Source organism: Eubalaena glacialis, chromosome 1, assembly GCF_028564815.1.
Source record: "Eubalaena glacialis isolate mEubGla1 chromosome 1, mEubGla1.1.hap2.+ XY, whole genome shotgun sequence".
Taxonomy (NCBI): domain Eukaryota; kingdom Metazoa; phylum Chordata; class Mammalia; order Artiodactyla; family Balaenidae; genus Eubalaena; species Eubalaena glacialis.
Window position 1 is genome coordinate 92,455,848 of NC_083716.1, and position 15,449 is coordinate 92,471,296.

A 15,449-nucleotide genomic window follows, 5' to 3' on the forward strand; every position below is an offset into this window, starting at 1 on the left:
GGGGCGCCAAGCGCCGACGGGCCTGGAGCGTCCCGCCCGCCCTGGGCTGCGAGGTGGCCCACCACTCCGCCACCCCCGGGTCCCCGAGGCCTCCTGTCGCCTGCCTGGGCGGGCGGCAGGGCCCTGCCGGAGAGGGCTGGCCGCCGGCATGGCGGTAAGGCGCAGGCGCCAGCGAAGCTGGGCCTCAAGAGGCACCGCGCGGGCCCCTCCTGCGTCTACGGCCATACCACCCTGAACGCGCCCGATCTCGTCTGATCTCGGAAGCTAAGCAGGGTCGGGCCTGGTTAGTACTTGGATGGGAGACCGCCTGGGAATACCGGGTGCTGTAGGCTTTTTGCCTCCCGCTCCGCCTTCTCCTTTAGTCGCCCGCCGCCTCCGCCCCCGCCCCCGCCCCCGCCCCCGCCGGGCACCGCTGCAGGCCCCACCTCCTCCGGCCCCTCCCACCACAGCGCGCCAGAGGGGGCGCTCTCCGCCTGCCTGGCCGGCCAGGCGGCCAGAAGGCGGCCCTGGAAGGCAGCCGCATCCCAGCCGCTCCCGGGGTGGCTGGCCTGAACCCAGACTCCGCCTCAGGCCCGGGTGCCGGCCGTGCGGCCCGCGAGCCCCTTGACCTGCACCTGGCCGCCCCCACCAGCGCCCAGCCCCGGCGCAGCCACCTATCTGCCGGTGTGTCTCTCCACAGCTCCCTCCGGAAAAAGCCCCCCCTCCGCCGTTTCGCCACGGCCGGGGGCGGGAGCGGGGGCGGGGGCCGGGGCCGGTGCTCCGGGCCGGCCGGCCACAAGGCGCCGGGTCCTGTGCTCGGCGGGTGGCGTGGGGGCAAGGGTGGCCTTGCTGGGGCTAAGGGGCCGTGCCGACTCAATGGTGGCTCCCAGTGGGTTAAGGGCCGACTGCCGTCGGGCAGGAGGGCCGGCCCGGGCTGCGGCTGGGCTGCGCCTAGCGCCGCGTGGGCGGGCAGAGGGGAGGCCCAAGGGACCGCGGGCCCCGGGCCCTGAAGCCTCCGGGGCCACGTCCCTGTGAGCGACGTGCGGGATCTGGGGCGGGGCGCCAAGCGCCGAACGGTTTGGTGGGTCCCGCCCGCCCTGGGCTGGGAGGTCGCCGAACCCTCCGCCACCCCCCTGGTACCCGAGGCCGCCGTTGCCCTGCCTGGGCGGGCGGCGGGGCCCTGCCGGGGCGGGCTGGCCGCCGGGCTGGCGGGGAGGCGCAAGCGCCAGCGAAGCTGGGCCTCAAGAGGCACTCCGCGGGCCCCTTTTAACGTCTACGGCCATACCACCCTGAACGCGCCCGATCTCGTCTGATCTCGGAAGCTAAGCAGGGTCGGGCCTGGTTAGTACTTGGATGGGAGACCGCCTGGGAATACCGGGTGCTGTAGGCTTTTTGCCTCCCGCTCCGCCTTCTCCTTTAGTCGCCCGCGGCCTAGGCCGAGGCCGAGGCCAAGGCCGAGGCCGCTGCCTCCGCCCCCGCCCCCGCCCCCGCCGGGCAGCGCTGCAGGCCCCACCTCCTCCGGCCCCTCCCACCACAGCGCGCCAGAGGGGGCGCTCCGCGCCGGCCTGGCCGGCCAGGCGGCCAGAAGGCGGCCCTGGAAGGCAGCCGCCACCCCAGCCGCTCCCGTGGTGGCTGGCCCGGACCCAGACTCCGCCGCAGGCCGGGGTGCCGTCCGTGCGGCCCACGAAGCCCTCGACCTGCACTTGGCCGCCCCCACCGGAGCCCAGCCGCGCCGCAGCCCCCTGTCTGCCCGTGTGTCTCTCCACAGCTCCCTCCGGAAAAAGCCCACCCTTTGCCACTTCACCACGGCCGAGAGTGGGAGCGGGGTCGTGGGCTGGGACCGGTTCGCTGGGCTGGCTAGACACCAGGCGCCGGGAACTTTGCTCGGCAGTTGGCGTGGGGGCAAGGGTGGCGTTGCTGTGTCTAAGGGGCCGTGCCGGCTCAATGGTGGCTCCCAGTGGCTTCGGGCCAACTGCCGTTGGGCAGGCGGGCCGGCCAGGCCGTGGCTGGGCTGCGCCTAGCACTGTGTGGATTGACAGGGTGGGGAATGCACAAGGGACCGAGGGCCACAGGCCCTTAAGCCTCCGGGGCCAAGTCCTGTGAGCGTTGAGCGGCTCTGGGGCGGAGGGCCAAGCGCCTACAGGCCTGGAGGGTCCCGCCTGACCTGAGCTGCGAAGTCGCCCACAACTCCACCACCCCCGGGCCCTCGAGGCCTCCTGTCGCTTGCCTGGGCGGACGGCAGGGCCGCGCCGGAGAGGGTTGGCTGCCGGGCTGGCGGTAAGTCGCCAGCACCAGCGAAGCTAAGCCTCAAGAGGCACACCGTGGCCCCCGCTGCATTCTACGGCCACACCTCCCTGAACGCACCACACCTCGTCTGATCTCGGAAGCTAATCAGGGTCTGGCCTGTTTCGTACCTGGATGGGAGACCACATGGGAATACCGAGTGCTGTAGGCTTTGTTGCCTCCTGCTCCGCCTTGACATTTAGTGGCCCGCGGCCGAGGCCGCCTCCGCCCCCGCTGAGCACCGCTGCAGGCCTCACCTCCTCACGTCCCTCCCAACACAGCGCGCCGGAGGGATCGCTCCCCGCCGAGCTGGCTGGACATGCGGCCAGAATGCGGCCCTGGAAGGCAGCCGCCACCCCAGCCGCTCCCGTGGTGGCTGGCCCGGACCCAGACTCCGCCGCAGGCCGGGGTGCCGTCCGTGCGGCCCGCGAGGCCCTCGACCTGCACTTGGCCGCCCCCACCGGAGCCCAGCCGCGCCGCAGCCCCCTGTCTGCCCGTGTGTCTCTCCACAGCTCCCTCCGGAAAAAGCCCCCCCTCCGCCGTTTCGCCACGGCCGGGGGCGGGAGCGGGGGCGGGGGCCGGGGCCGCTTCTCCGGGCCTGCCGTCCACCAGGGCCGGGGTCCTGTGCTCGGCGGGCGGCGTGGGGGCAAGGGGGGGCCTTGCTGGGGCTAAGGGGCCGTGCCCACTCCATGGTGGCTCCCAGTGGCTTCGGGCCAGCTGCTGCCCGGCCGGAGGGCCGGCCCGGCCGTGGCCGGGCTGCGCCTAACTCCGCGTGGGCGGGCAGGGGGGGATGCCCAAGGGACCGCGGCCGCCGGGCCCTGAAGCCTCCGGGGCCGCGTCCCTGTGAGCGTCGAGCGGGATCTGCGGCGGGGCGCCAAGCGCCGACGGGCCTGGAGCGTCCCGCCCGCCCTGGGCTGCGAGGTGGCCCACCACTCCGCCACCCCCGGGTCCCCGAGGCCTCCTGTCGCCTGCCTGGGCGGGCGGCAGGGCCCTGCGGGAGAGGGCTGTCCGCCGGCATGGCGGTAAGGCGCAGGCGCCAGCGAAGCTGGGCCTCAAGAGGCACCGCGCGGGCCCCTCCTTCGTCTACGGCCATACCACCCTGAACGCGCCCGATCTCGTCTGATCTCGGAAGCTAAGCAGGGTCGGGCCTGGTTAGTACTTGGATGGGAGACCGCCTGGGAATACCGGGTGCTGTAGGCTTTTTGCCTCCCGCTCCGCCTTCTCCTTTAGTCGCCCGCCGCCTCCGCCCCCGCCCCCGCCCCCGCCCCCGCCGGGCACCGCTGCAGGCCCCACCTCCTCCGGCCCCTCCCACCACAGCGCGCCAGAGGGGGCGCTCTCCGCCTGCCTGGCCGGCCAGGCGGCCAGAAGGCGGCCCTGGAAGGCAGCCGCATCCCAGCCGCTCCCGGGGTGGCTGGCCTGAACCCAGACTCCGCCTCAGGCCCGGGTGCCGGCCGTGCGGCCCGCGAGCCCCTTGACCTGCACCTGGCCGCCCCCACCAGCGCCCAGCCCCGGCGCAGCCACCTATCTGCCGGTGTGTCTCTCCACAGCTCCCTCCGGAAAAAGCCCCCCCTCCGCCGTTTCGCCACGGCCGGGGGCGGGAGCGGGGGCGGGGGCCGGGGCCGGTGCTCCGGGCCGGCCGGCCACAAGGCGCCGGGTCCTGTGCTCGGCGGGTGGCGTGGGGGCAAGGGTGGCCTTGCTGGGGCTAAGGGGCCGTGCCGACTCAATGGTGGCTCCCAGTGGGTTAAGGGCCGACTGCCGTCGGGCAGGAGGGCCGGCCCGGGCTGCGGCTGGGCTGCGCCTAGCGCCGCGTGGGCGGGCAGAGGGGAGGCCCAAGGGACCGCGGGCCCCGGGCCCTGAAGCCTCCGGGGCCACGTCCCTGTGAGCGACGTGCGGGATCTGGGGCGGGGCGCCAAGCGCCGAACGGTTTGGTGGGTCCCGCCCGCCCTGGGCTGGGAGGTCGCCGAACCCTCCGCCACCCCCCTGGTACCCGAGGCCGCCGTTGCCCTGCCTGGGCGGGCGGCGGGGCCCTGCCGGGGCGGGCTGGCCGCCGGGCTGGCGGGGAGGCGCAAGCGCCAGCGAAGCTGGGCCTCAAGAGGCACTCCGCGGGCCCCTTTTAACGTCTACGGCCATACCACCCTGAACGCGCCCGATCTCGTCTGATCTCGGAAGCTAAGCAGGGTCGGGCCTGGTTAGTACTTGGATGGGAGACCGCCTGGGAATACCGGGTGCTGTAGGCTTTTTGCCTCCCGCTCCGCCTTCTCCTTTAGTCGCCCGCGGCCTAGGCCGAGGCCGAGGCCAAGGCCGAGGCCGCTGCCTCCGCCCCCGCCCCCGCCCCCGCCGGGCAGCGCTGCAGGCCCCACCTCCTCCGGCCCCTCCCACCACAGCGCGCCAGAGGGGGCGCTCCGCGCCGGCCTGGCCGGCCAGGCGGCCAGAAGGCGGCCCTGGAAGGCAGCCGCCACCCCAGCCGCTCCCGTGGTGGCTGGCCCGGACCCAGACTCCGCCGCAGGCCGGGGTGCCGTCCGTGCGGCCCGCGAGGCCCTCGACCTGCACTTGGCTGCTCCCACCGGAGCCCAGCCGCGCCGCAGCCCCCTGTCTGCCCGTGTGTCTCTCCACAGCTCCCTCCGGAAAAAGCCCCCCCCTCCGCCGTTTCGCCACGGCCGGGGGCGGGAGCGGGGGCGGGGGCCGGGGCCGCTTCTCCGGGCCTGCTGGCCACCAGGGCCGGGGTCCTGTGCTCGGCGGGCGGCGTGGGGGCAAGGGGGGGCCTTGCTGGGGCTAAGGGGCCGTGCCCACTCCATGGTGGCTCCCAGTGGCTTCGGGCCAGCTGCTGCCCGGCCGGAGGGCCGGCCCGGCCGTGGCCGGGCTGCGCCTAACTCCGCGTGGGCGGGCAGGGGGGGATGCCCAAGGGACCGCGGCCGCCGGGCCCTAAAGCCTCCGGGGCCGCGTCCCTGTGAGCGTCGAGCGGGATCTGCGGCGGGGCGCCAAGCGCCGACGGGCCTGGAGCGTCCCGCCCGCCCTGGGCTGCGAGGTGGCCCACCACTCCGCCACCCCCGGGTCCCCGAGGCCTCCTGTCGCCTGCCTGGGCGGGCGGCAGGGCCCTGCGGGAGAGGGCTGTCCGCCGGCATGGCGGTAAGGCGCAGGCGCCAGCGAAGCTGGGCCTCAAGAGGTACCGCGCGGGCCCCTCCTGCGTCTACGGCCATACCACCCTGAACGCGCCCGATCTCGTCTGATCTCGGAAGCTAAGCAGGGTCGGGCCTGGTTAGTACTTGGATGGGAGACCGCCTGGGAATACCGGGTGCTGTAGGCTTTTTGCCTCCCGCTCCGCCTTCTCCTTTAGTCGCCCACCGCCTCCGCCCCCGCCCCGGCCCCCGCCGGGCAGCGCTGCAGGCCCCACCTCCTCCGGCCCCTCCCACCACAGCGCGCCAGAGGGGGCGCTCCGCGCCGGCCTGGCCGGCCAGGCGGCCAGAAGGCGGCCCTGGAAGGCAGCCGCCACCCCAGCCGCTCCCGTGGTGGCTGGCCCGGACCCAGACTCCGCCGCAGGCCGGGGTGCCGTCCGTGCGGCCCACGAAGCCCTCGACCTGCACTTGGCCGCCCCCACCGGAGCCCAGCCGCGCCGCAGCCCCCTGTCTGCCCGTGTGTCTCTCCACAGCTCCCTCCGGAAAATGCCCACCCTTTGCCACTTCGCCACGGCCGAGAGTGGGAGCGGGGTCGTGGGCTGGGACCGGTTCGCTGGGCTGGCTAGACACCAGGCGCCGGGAACTTTGCTCGGCAGTTGGCGTGGGGGCAAGGGTGGCGTTGCTGTGTCTAAGGGGCCGTGCCGGCTCAATGGTGGCTCCCAGTGGCTTCGGGCCAACTGCCGTTGGGCAGGCGGGCCGGCCAGGCCGTGGCTGGGCTGCGCCTAGCACTGTGTGGATTGACAGGGTGGGGAATGCACAAGGGACCGAGGGCCACAGGCCCTTAAGTCTCCGGGGCCAAGTCCTGTGAGCGTTGAGCGGCTCTGGGGCGGAGGGCCAAGTGCCTACAGGCCTGGAGGGTCCCGCCTGACCTGAGCTGCGAAGTCGCCCACAACTCCACCACCCCCGGGCCCTCGAGGCCTCCTGTCGCTTGCCTGGGCGGACGGCAGGGCCGCGCCGGAGAGGGTTGGCTGCCGGGCTGGCGGTAAGTCGCCAGCACCAGCGAAGCTAAGCCTCAAGAGGCACACCGTGGCCCCCGCTGCATTCTACGGCCACACCTCCCTGAACGCACCACACCTCGTCTGATCTCGGAAGCTAATCAGGGTCTGGCCTGTTTCGTACCTGGATGGGAGACCACATGGGAATACCGAGTGCTGTAGGCTTTTTTGCCTCCCGCTCCGCCTTGACATTTAGTGGCCCGCGGCCGAGGCCGCCTCCGCCCCGCTGAGCACCGCTGCAGGCCTCACCTCCTCACGTCCCTCCCAACACAGCGCGCCGGAGGGATCGCTCCCCGCCGAGCTGGCTGGACATGCGGCCAGAATGCGGCCCTGGAAGGCAGCCGCCACCCCAGCCGCTCCCGTGGTGGCTGGCCCGTACCCAGACTCCGCCGCAGGCCGGGGTACCGTCCGTGCGGCCCACGAAGCCCTCGACCTGCACTTGGCCGCCCCCACCGGAGCCCAGCCGCGCCGCAGCCCCCTGTCTGCCCGTGTGTCTCTCCACAGCTCCCTCCGGAAAAAGCCCCCCCTCCGCCGTTTCGCCACGGCCGGGGGCGGGAGCGGGGGCGGGGGCCGGGGCCGCTTCTCCGGGCCTGCCGTCCACCAGGGCCGGGGTCCTGTGCTCGGCGGGCGGCGTGGGGGCAAGGGGGGGCCTTGCTGGGGCTAAGGGGCCGTGCCCACTCCATGGTGGCTCCCAGTGGCTTCGGGCCAGCTGCTGCCCGGCCGGAGGGCCGGCCCGGCCGTGGCCGGGCTGCGCCTAACTCCGCGTGGGCGGGCAGGGGGGGATGCCCAAGGGACCGCGGCCGCCGGGCCCTGAAGCCTCCGGGGCCGCGTCCCTGTGAGCGTCGAGCGGGATCTGCGGCGGGGCGCCAAGCGCCGACGGGCCTGGAGCGTCCCGCCCGCCCTGGGCTGCGAGGTGGCCCACCACTCCGCCACCCCCGGGTCCCCGAGGCCTACTGTCGCCTGCCTGGGCGGGCGGCAGGGCCCTGCGGGAGAGGGCTGGCCGCCGGCATGGCGGTAAGGCGCAGGCGCCAGCGAAGCTGGGCCTCAAGAGGCACCGCGCGGGCCCCTCCTGCGTCTACGGCCATACCACCCTGAACGCGCCCGATCTCGTCTGATCTCGGAAGCTAAGCAGGGTCGGGCCTGGTTAGTACTTGGATGGGAGACCGCCTGGGAATACCGGGTGCTGTAGGCTTTTTGCCTCCCGCTCCGCCTTCTCCTTTAGTCGCCCGCCGCCTCCGCCCCCGCCCCCGCCCCCGCCCCCGCCGGGCACCGCTGCAGGCCCCACCTCCTCCGGCCCCTCCCACCACAGCGCGCCAGAGGGGGCGCTCTCCGCCTGCCTGGCCGGCCAGGCGGCCAGAAGGCGGCCCTGGAAGGCAGCCGCATCCCAGCCGCTCCCGGGGTGGCTGGCCTGAACCCAGACTCCGCCTCAGGCCCGGGTGCCGGCCGTGCGGCCCGCGAGCCCCTTGACCTGCACTTGGCCGCCCCCACCGGAGCCCAGCCGCGCCGCAGCCCCCTGTCTGCCCGTGTGTCTCTCCACAGCTCCCTCCGGAAAAAGCCCACCCTTTGCCACTTCGCCACGGCCGAGAGTGGGAGCGGGGTCGTGGGCTGGGACCGGTTCGCTGGGCTGGCTAGACATCAGGCGCCGGGAACTTTGCTCGGCAGTTGGCGTGGGGGCAAGGGTGGCGTTGCTGTGTCTAAGGGGCCGTGCCGGCTCAATGGTGGCTCCCAGTGGCTTCGGGCCAACTGCCGTTGGGCAGGCGGGCCGGCCAGGCCGTGGCTGGGCTGCGCCTAGCACTGTGTGGATTGACAGGGTGGGGAATGCACAAGGGACCGAGGGCCACAGGCCCTTAAGCCTCCGGGGCCAAGTCCTGTGAGCGTTGAGCGGCTCTGGGGCGGAGGGCCAAGCGCCTACAGGCCTGGAGGGTCCCGCCTGACCTGAGCTGCGAAGTCGCCCACAACTCCACCACCCCCGGGCCCTCGAGGCCTCCTGTCGCTTGCCTGGGCGGACGGCAGGGCCGCGCCGGAGAGGGTTGGCTGCCGGGCTGGCGGTAAGTCGCCAGCACCAGCGAAGCTAAGCCTCAAGAGGCACACCGTGGCCCCCGCTGCATTCTACGGCCACACCTCCCTGAACGCACCACACCTCGTCTGATCTCGGAAGCTAATCAGGGTCTGGCCTGTTTCGTACCTGGATGGGAGACCACATGGGAATACCGAGTGCTGTAGGCTTTTTTGCCTCCCGCTCCGCCTTGACATTTAGTGGCCCGCGGCCGAGGCCGCCTCCGCCCCCGCTGAGCACCGCTGCAGGCCTCACCTCCTCACGTCCCTCCCAACACAGCGCGCCGGAGGGATCGCTCCCCGCCGAGCTGGCTGGACATGCGGCCAGAATGCGGCCCTGGAAGGCAGCCGCCACCCCAGCCGCTCCCGTGGTGGCTGGCCCGGACCCAGACTCCGCCGCAGGCCGGGGTGCCGTCCGTGCGGCCCGCGAGGCCCTCGACCTGCACTTGGCCGCCCCCACCGGAGCCCAGCCGCGCCGCAGCCCCCTGTCTGCCCGTGTGTCTCTCCACAGCTCCCTCCGGAAAAAGCCCCCCCCTCCGCCGTTTCGCCACGGCCGGGGGCGGGAGCGGGGGCGGGGGCCGGGGCCGGTGCTCCGGGCCGGCCGGCCACAAGGCGCCGGGTCCTGTGCTCGGCGGGTGGCGTGGGGGCAAGGGTGGCCTTGCTGGGGCTAAGGGGCCGTGCCGACTCAATGGTGGCTCCCAGTGGGTTAAGGGCCGACTGCCGTCGGGCAGGAGGGCCGGCCCGGGCTGCGGCTGGGCTGCGCCTAGCGCCGCGTGGGCGGGCAGAGGGGAGGCCCAAGGGACCGCGGGCCCCGGGCCCTGAAGCCTCCGGGGCCACGTCCCTGTGAGCGACGTGCGGGATCTGGGGCGGGGCGCCAAGCGCCGAACGGTTTGGTGGGTCCCGCCCGCCCTGGGCTGGGAGGTCGCCGAACCCTCCGCCACCCCCCTGGTACCCGAGGCCGCCGTTGCCCTGCCTGGGCGGGCGGCGGGGCCCTGCCGGGGCGGGCTGGCCGCCGGGCTGGCGGGGAGGCGCAAGCGCCAGCGAAGCTGGGCCTCAAGAGGCACTCCGCGGGCCCCTTTTAACGTCTACGGCCATACCACCCTGAACGCGCCCGATCTCGTCTGATCTCGGAAGCTAAGCAGGGTCGGGCCTGGTTAGTACTTGGATGGGAGACCGCCTGGGAATACCGGGTGCTGTAGGCTTTTTGCCTCCCGCTCCGCCTTCTCCTTTAGTCGCCCGCGGCCTAGGCCGAGGCCGAGGCCAAGGCCGAGGCCGCTGCCTCCGCCCCCGCCCCCGCCCCCGCCGGGCAGCGCTGCAGGCCCCACCTCCTCCGGCCCCTCCCACCACAGCGCGCCAGAGGGGGCGCTCCGCGCCGGCCTGGCCGGCCAGGCGGCCAGAAGGCGGCCCTGGAAGGCAGCCGCCACCCCAGCCGCTCCCGTGGTGGCTGGCCCGGACCCAGACTCCGCCGCAGGCCGGGGTGCCGTCCGTGCGGCCCACGAAGCCCTCGACCTGCACTTGGCCGCCCCCACCGGAGCCCAGCCGCGCCGCAGCCCCCTGTCTGCCCGTGTGTCTCTCCACAGCTCCCTCCGGAAAAAGCCCACCCTTTGCCACTTCACCACGGCCGAGAGTGGGAGCGGGGTCGTGGGCTGGGACCGGTTCGCTGGGCTGGCTAGACACCAGGCGCCGGGAACTTTGCTCGGCAGTTGGCGTGGGGGCAAGGGTGGCGTTGCTGTGTCTAAGGGGCCGTGCCGGCTCAATGGTGGCTCCCAGTGGCTTCGGGCCAACTGCCGTTGGGCAGGCGGGCCGGCCAGGCCGTGGCTGGGCTGCGCCTAGCACTGTGTGGATTGACAGGGTGGGGAATGCACAAGGGACCGAGGGCCACAGGCCCTTAAGCCTCCGGGGCCAAGTCCTGTGAGCGTTGAGCGGCTCTGGGGCGGAGGGCCAAGCGCCTACAGGCCTGGAGGGTCCCGCCTGACCTGAGCTGCGAAGTCGCCCACAACTCCACCACCCCCGGGCCCTCGAGGCCTCCTGTCGCTTGCCTGGGCGGACGGCAGGGCCGCGCCGGAGAGGGTTGGCTGCCGGGCTGGCGGTAAGTCGCCAGCACCAGCGAAGCTAAGCCTCAAGAGGCACACCGTGGCCCCCGCTGCATTCTACGGCCACACCTCCCTGAACGCACCACACCTCGTCTGATCTCGGAAGCTAATCAGGGTCTGGCCTGTTTCGTACCTGGATGGGAGACCACATGGGAATACCGAGTGCTGTAGGCTTTTTTGCCTCCCGCTCCGCCTTGACATTTAGTGGCCCGCGGCCGAGGCCGCCTCCGCCCCCGCTGAGCACCGCTGCAGGCCTCACCTCCTCACGTCCCTCCCAACACAGCGCGCCGGAGGGATCGCTCCCCGCCGAGCTGGCTGGACATGCGGCCAGAATGCGGCCCTGGAAGGCAGCCGCCACCCCAGCCGCTCCCGTGGTGGCTGGCCCGGACCCAGACTCCGCCGCAGGCCGGGGTGCCGTCCGTGCGGCCCGCGAGGCCCTCGACCTGCACTTGGCCGCCCCCACCGGAGCCCAGCCGCGCCGCAGCCCCCTGTCTGCCCGTGTGTCTCTCCACAGCTCCCTCCGGAAAAAGCCCCCCCTCCGCCGTTTCGCCACGGCCGGGGGCGGGAGCGGGGGCGGGGGCCGGGGCCGCTTCTCCGGGCCTGCCGGCCACCAGGGCCGGGGTCCTGTGCTCGGCGGGCGGCGTGGGGGCAAGGGGGGGCCTTGCTGGGGCTAAGGGGCCGTGCCCACTCCATGGTGGCTCCCAGTGGCTTCGGGCCAGCTGCTGCCCGGCCGGAGGGCCGGCCCGGCCGTGGCCGGGCTGCGCCTAACTCCGCGTGGGCGGGCAGGGGGGGATGCCCAAGGGACCGCGGCCGCCGGGCCCTGAAGCCTCCGGGGCCGCGTCCCTGTGAGCGTCGAGCGGGATCTGCGGCGGGGCGCCAAGCGCCGACGGGCCTGGAGCGTCCCGCCCGCCCTGGGCTGCGAGGTGGCCCACCACTCCGCCACCCCCGGGTCCCCGAGGCCTCCTGTCGCCTGCCTGGGCGGGCGGCAGGGCCCTGCGGGAGAGGGCTGTCCGCCGGCATGGCGGTAAGGCGCAGGCGCCAGCGAAGCTGGGCCTCAAGAGGCACCGCGCGGGCCCCTCCTGCGTCTACGGCCATACCACCCTGAACGCGCCCGATCTCGTCTGATCTCGGAAGCTAAGCAGGGTCGGGCCTGGTTAGTACTTGGATGGGAGACCGCCTGGGAATACCGGGTGCTGTAGGCTTTTTGCCTCCCGCTCCGCCTTCTCCTTTAGTCGCCCGCCGCCTCCGCCCCCGCCCCCGCCCCCGCCCCCGCCGGGCACCGCTGCAGGCCCCACCTCCTCCGGCCCCTCCCACCACAGCGCGCCAGAGGGGGCGCTCTCCGCCTGCCTGGCCGGCCAGGCGGCCAGAAGGCGGCCCTGGAAGGCAGCCGCATCCCAGCCGCTCCCGGGGTGGCTGGCCTGAACCCAGACTCCGCCTCAGGCCCGGGTGCCGGCCGTGCGGCCCGCGAGCCCCTTGACCTGCACCTGGCCGCCCCCACCAGCGCCCAGCCCCGGCGCAGCCACCTATCTGCCGGTGTGTCTCTCCACAGCTCCCTCCGGAAAAAGCCCCCCCTCCGCCGTTTCGCCACGGCCGGGGGCGGGAGCGGGGGCGGGGGCCGGGGCCGGTGCTCCGGGCCGGCCGGCCACAAGGCGCCGGGTCCTGTGCTCGGCGGGTGGCGTGGGGGCAAGGGTGGCCTTGCTGGGGCTAAGGGGCCGTGCCGACTCAATGGTGGCTCCCAGTGGGTTAAGGGCCGACTGCCGTCGGGCAGGAGGGCCGGCCCGGGCTGCGGCTGGGCTGCGCCTAGCGCCGCGTGGGCGGGCAGAGGGGAGGCCCAAGGGACCGCGGGCCCCGGGCCCTGAAGCCTCCGGGGCCACGTCCCTGTGAGCGACGTGCGGGATCTGGGGCGGGGCGCCAAGCGCCGAACGGTTTGGTGGGTCCCGCCCGCCCTGGGCTGGGAGGTCGCCGAACCCTCCGCCACCCCCCTGGTACCCGAGGCCGCCGTTGCCCTGCCTGGGCGGGCGGCGGGGCCCTGCCGGGGCGGGCTGGCCGCCGGGCTGGCGGGGAGGCGCAAGCGCCAGCGAAGCTGGGCCTCAAGAGGCACTCCGCGGGCCCCTTTTAACGTCTACGGCCATACCACCCTGAACGCGCCCGATCTCGTCTGATCTCGGAAGCTAAGCAGGGTCGGGCCTGGTTAGTACTTGGATGGGAGACCGCCTGGGAATACCGGGTGCTGTAGGCTTTTTGCCTCCCGCTCCGCCTTCTCCTTTAGTCGCCCGCGGCCTAGGCCGAGGCCGAGGCCAAGGCCGAGGCCGCTGCCTCCGCCCCCGCCCCCGCCCCCGCCGGGCAGCGCTGCAGGCCCCACCTCCTCCGGCCCCTCCCACCACAGCGCGCCAGAGGGGGCGCTCCGCGCCGGCCTGGCCGGCCAGGCGGCCAGAAGGCGGCCCTGGAAGGCAGCCGCCACCCCAGCCGCTCCCGTGGTGGCTGGCCCGGACCCAGACTCCGCCGCAGGCCGGGGTGCCGTCCGTGCGGCCCGCGAGGCCCTCGACCTGCACTTGGCTGCCCCCACCGGAGCCCAGCCGCGCCGCAGCCCCCTGTCTGCCCGTGTGTCTCTCCACAGCTCCCTCCGGAAAAAGCCCACCCTTTGCCACTTCGCCACGGCCGAGAGTGGGAGCGGGGTCGTGGGCTGGGACCGGTTCGCTGGGCTGGCTAGACACCAGGCGCCGGGAACTTTGCTCGGCAGTTGGCGTGGGGGCAAGGGTGGCGTTGCTGTGTCTAAGGGGCCGTGCCGGCTCAATGGTGGCTCCCAGTGGCTTCGGGCCAACTGCCGTTGGGCAGGCGGGCCGGCCAGGCCGTGGCTGGGCTGCGCCTAGCACTGTGTGGATTGACAGGGTGGGGAATGCACAAGGGACCGAGGGCCACAGGCCCTTAAGCCTCCGGGGCCAAGTCCTGTGAGCGTTGAGCGGCTCTGGGGCGGAGGGCCAAGCGCCTACAGGCCTGGAGGGTCCCGCCTGACCTGAGCTGCGAAGTCGCCCACAACTCCACCACCCCCGGGCCCTCGAGGCCTCCTGTCGCTTGCCTGGGCGGACGGCAGGGCCGCGCCGGAGAGGGTTGGCTGCCGGGCTGGCGGTAAGTCGCCAGCACCAGCGAAGCTAAGCCTCAAGAGGCACACCGTGGCCCCCGCTGCATTCTACGGCCACACCTCCCTGAACGCACCACACCTCGTCTGATCTCGGAAGCTAATCAGGGTCTGGCCTGTTTCGTACCTGGATGGGAGACCACATGGGAATACCGAGTGCTGTAGGCTTTTTTGCCTCCCGCTCCGCCTTGACATTTAGTGGCCCGCGGCCGAGGCCGCCTCCGCCCCCGCTGAGCACCGCTGCAGGCCTCACCTCCTCACGTCCCTCCCAACACAGCGCGCCGGAGGGATCGCTCCCCGCCGAGCTGGCTGGACATGCGGCCAGAATGCGGCCCTGGAAGGCAGCCGCCACCCCAGCCGCTCCCGTGGTGGCTGGCCCGGACCCAGACTCCGCCGCAGGCCGGGGTGCCGTCCGTGCGGCCCACGAAGCCCTCGACCTGCACTTGGCCGCCCCCACCGGAGCCCAGCCGCGCCGCAGCCCCCTGTCTGCCCGTGTGTCTCTCCACAGCTCCCTCCGGAAAAAGCCCACCCTTTGCCACTTCGCCACGGCCGAGAGTGGGAGCGGGGTCGTGGGCTGGGACCGGTTCGCTGGGCTGGCTAGACACCAGGTGCCGGGAACTTTGCTCGGCAGTTGGCGTGGGGGCAAGGGTGGCGTTGCTGTGTCTAAGGGGCCGTGCCGGCTCAATGGTGGCTCCCAGTGGCTTCGGGCCAACTGCCGTTGGGCAGGCGGGCCGGCCAGGCCGTGGCTGGGCTGCGCCTAGCACTGTGTGGATTGACAGGGTGGGGAATGCACAAGGGACCGAGGGCCACAGGCCCTTAAGCCTCCGGGGCCAAGTCCTGTGAGCGTTGAGCGGCTCTGGGGCGGAGGGCCAAGCGCCTACAGGCCTGGAGGGTCCCGCCTGACCTGAGCTGCGAAGTCGCCCACAACTCCACCACCCCCGGGCCCTCGAGGCCTCCTGTCGCTTGCCTGGGCGGACGGCAGGGCCGCGCCGGAGAGGGTTGGCTGCCGGGCTGGCGGTAAGTCGCCAGCACCAGCGAAGCTAAGCCTCAAGAGGCACACCGTGGCCCCCGCTGCATTCTACGGCCACACCTCCCTGAACGCACCACACCTCGTCTGATCTCGGAAGCTAATCAGGGTCTGGCCTGTTTCGTACCTGGATGGGAGACCACATGGGAATACCGAGTGCTGTAGGCTTTTTTGCCTCCCGCTCCGCCTTGACATTTAGTGGCCCGCGGCCGAGGCCGCCTCCGCCCCCGCTGAGCACCGCTGCAGGCCTCACCTCCTCACGTCCCTCCCAACACAGCGCGCCGGAGGGATCGCTCCCCGCCGAGCTGGCTGGACATGCGGCCAGAATGCGGCCCTGGAAGGCAGCCGCCACCCCAGCCGCTCCCGTGGTGGCTGGCCCGGACCCAGACTCCGCCGCAGGCCGGGGTGCCGTCCGTGCGGCCCGCGAGGCCCTCGACCTGCACTTGGCCGCCCCCACCGGAGCCCAGCCGCGCCGCAGCCCCCTGTCTGCCCGTGTGTCTCTCCACAGCTCCCTCCGGAAAAAGCCCCCCCTCCGCCGTTTCGCCACGGCCGGGGGCGGGAGCGGGGGCGGGGGCCGGGGCCGCTTCTCCGGGCCTGCCGGCCACCAGGGCCGGGGTCCTGTGCTCGGCGGGCGGCGTGGGGGCAAGGGGGGGCCTTGCTGGGGCTAAGGGGCCGTGCCCACTCCATGGTGGCTCCCAGTGGCTTCGG

At 73.6% G+C, this 15,449-nt stretch overlaps 9 non-coding genes and 6 pseudogenes across 9 annotated transcripts; all 15 read left to right on the forward strand.

The window, feature by feature from the left end:
• The first annotated feature begins 213 nt into the window (after positions 1–213).
• On the forward strand, positions 214–332 carry LOC133079631 (5S ribosomal RNA). The gene has a single exon (XR_009698260.1). It is a non-coding gene; the product is annotated as a 5S ribosomal RNA (ribosomal RNA).
• Positions 333–1,250: 918 nt separating this feature from the next.
• Positions 1,251–1,369, forward strand: LOC133079634 (5S ribosomal RNA). The gene has a single exon (XR_009698263.1). It is a non-coding gene; the product is annotated as a 5S ribosomal RNA (ribosomal RNA).
• Positions 1,370–2,315: 946 nt separating this feature from the next.
• On the forward strand, positions 2,316–2,434 carry LOC133075627 (5S ribosomal RNA; annotated as a pseudogene).
• Positions 2,435–3,343: 909 nt separating this feature from the next.
• Positions 3,344–3,462, forward strand: LOC133079640 (5S ribosomal RNA). Its single transcript, XR_009698264.1, has one exon. It is a non-coding gene; the product is annotated as a 5S ribosomal RNA (ribosomal RNA).
• Positions 3,463–4,380: 918 nt separating this feature from the next.
• On the forward strand, positions 4,381–4,499 carry LOC133079645 (5S ribosomal RNA). Its single transcript, XR_009698265.1, has one exon. It is a non-coding gene; the product is annotated as a 5S ribosomal RNA (ribosomal RNA).
• Positions 4,500–5,447: 948 nt separating this feature from the next.
• Positions 5,448–5,566, forward strand: LOC133079650 (5S ribosomal RNA). Its single transcript, XR_009698267.1, has one exon. It is a non-coding gene; the product is annotated as a 5S ribosomal RNA (ribosomal RNA).
• Positions 5,567–6,476: 910 nt separating this feature from the next.
• Positions 6,477–6,595, forward strand: LOC133075632 (5S ribosomal RNA; annotated as a pseudogene).
• Positions 6,596–7,503: 908 nt separating this feature from the next.
• Positions 7,504–7,622, forward strand: LOC133079661 (5S ribosomal RNA). Its single transcript, XR_009698269.1, has one exon. It is a non-coding gene; the product is annotated as a 5S ribosomal RNA (ribosomal RNA).
• A 915-nt stretch (positions 7,623–8,537) lies between these two features.
• LOC133075637 (5S ribosomal RNA) lies at positions 8,538–8,656 on the forward strand (annotated as a pseudogene).
• Positions 8,657–9,568: 912 nt separating this feature from the next.
• LOC133079664 (5S ribosomal RNA) lies at positions 9,569–9,687 on the forward strand. The gene has a single exon (XR_009698270.1). It is a non-coding gene; the product is annotated as a 5S ribosomal RNA (ribosomal RNA).
• A 946-nt stretch (positions 9,688–10,633) lies between these two features.
• On the forward strand, positions 10,634–10,752 carry LOC133075642 (5S ribosomal RNA; annotated as a pseudogene).
• Positions 10,753–11,661: 909 nt separating this feature from the next.
• On the forward strand, positions 11,662–11,780 carry LOC133079670 (5S ribosomal RNA). The gene has a single exon (XR_009698271.1). It is a non-coding gene; the product is annotated as a 5S ribosomal RNA (ribosomal RNA).
• A 918-nt stretch (positions 11,781–12,698) lies between these two features.
• On the forward strand, positions 12,699–12,817 carry LOC133079675 (5S ribosomal RNA). Its single transcript, XR_009698272.1, has one exon. It is a non-coding gene; the product is annotated as a 5S ribosomal RNA (ribosomal RNA).
• A 946-nt stretch (positions 12,818–13,763) lies between these two features.
• LOC133075648 (5S ribosomal RNA) lies at positions 13,764–13,882 on the forward strand (annotated as a pseudogene).
• Positions 13,883–14,790: 908 nt separating this feature from the next.
• Positions 14,791–14,909, forward strand: LOC133075655 (5S ribosomal RNA; annotated as a pseudogene).
• The last annotated feature ends 540 nt before the right edge of the window (positions 14,910–15,449 follow it).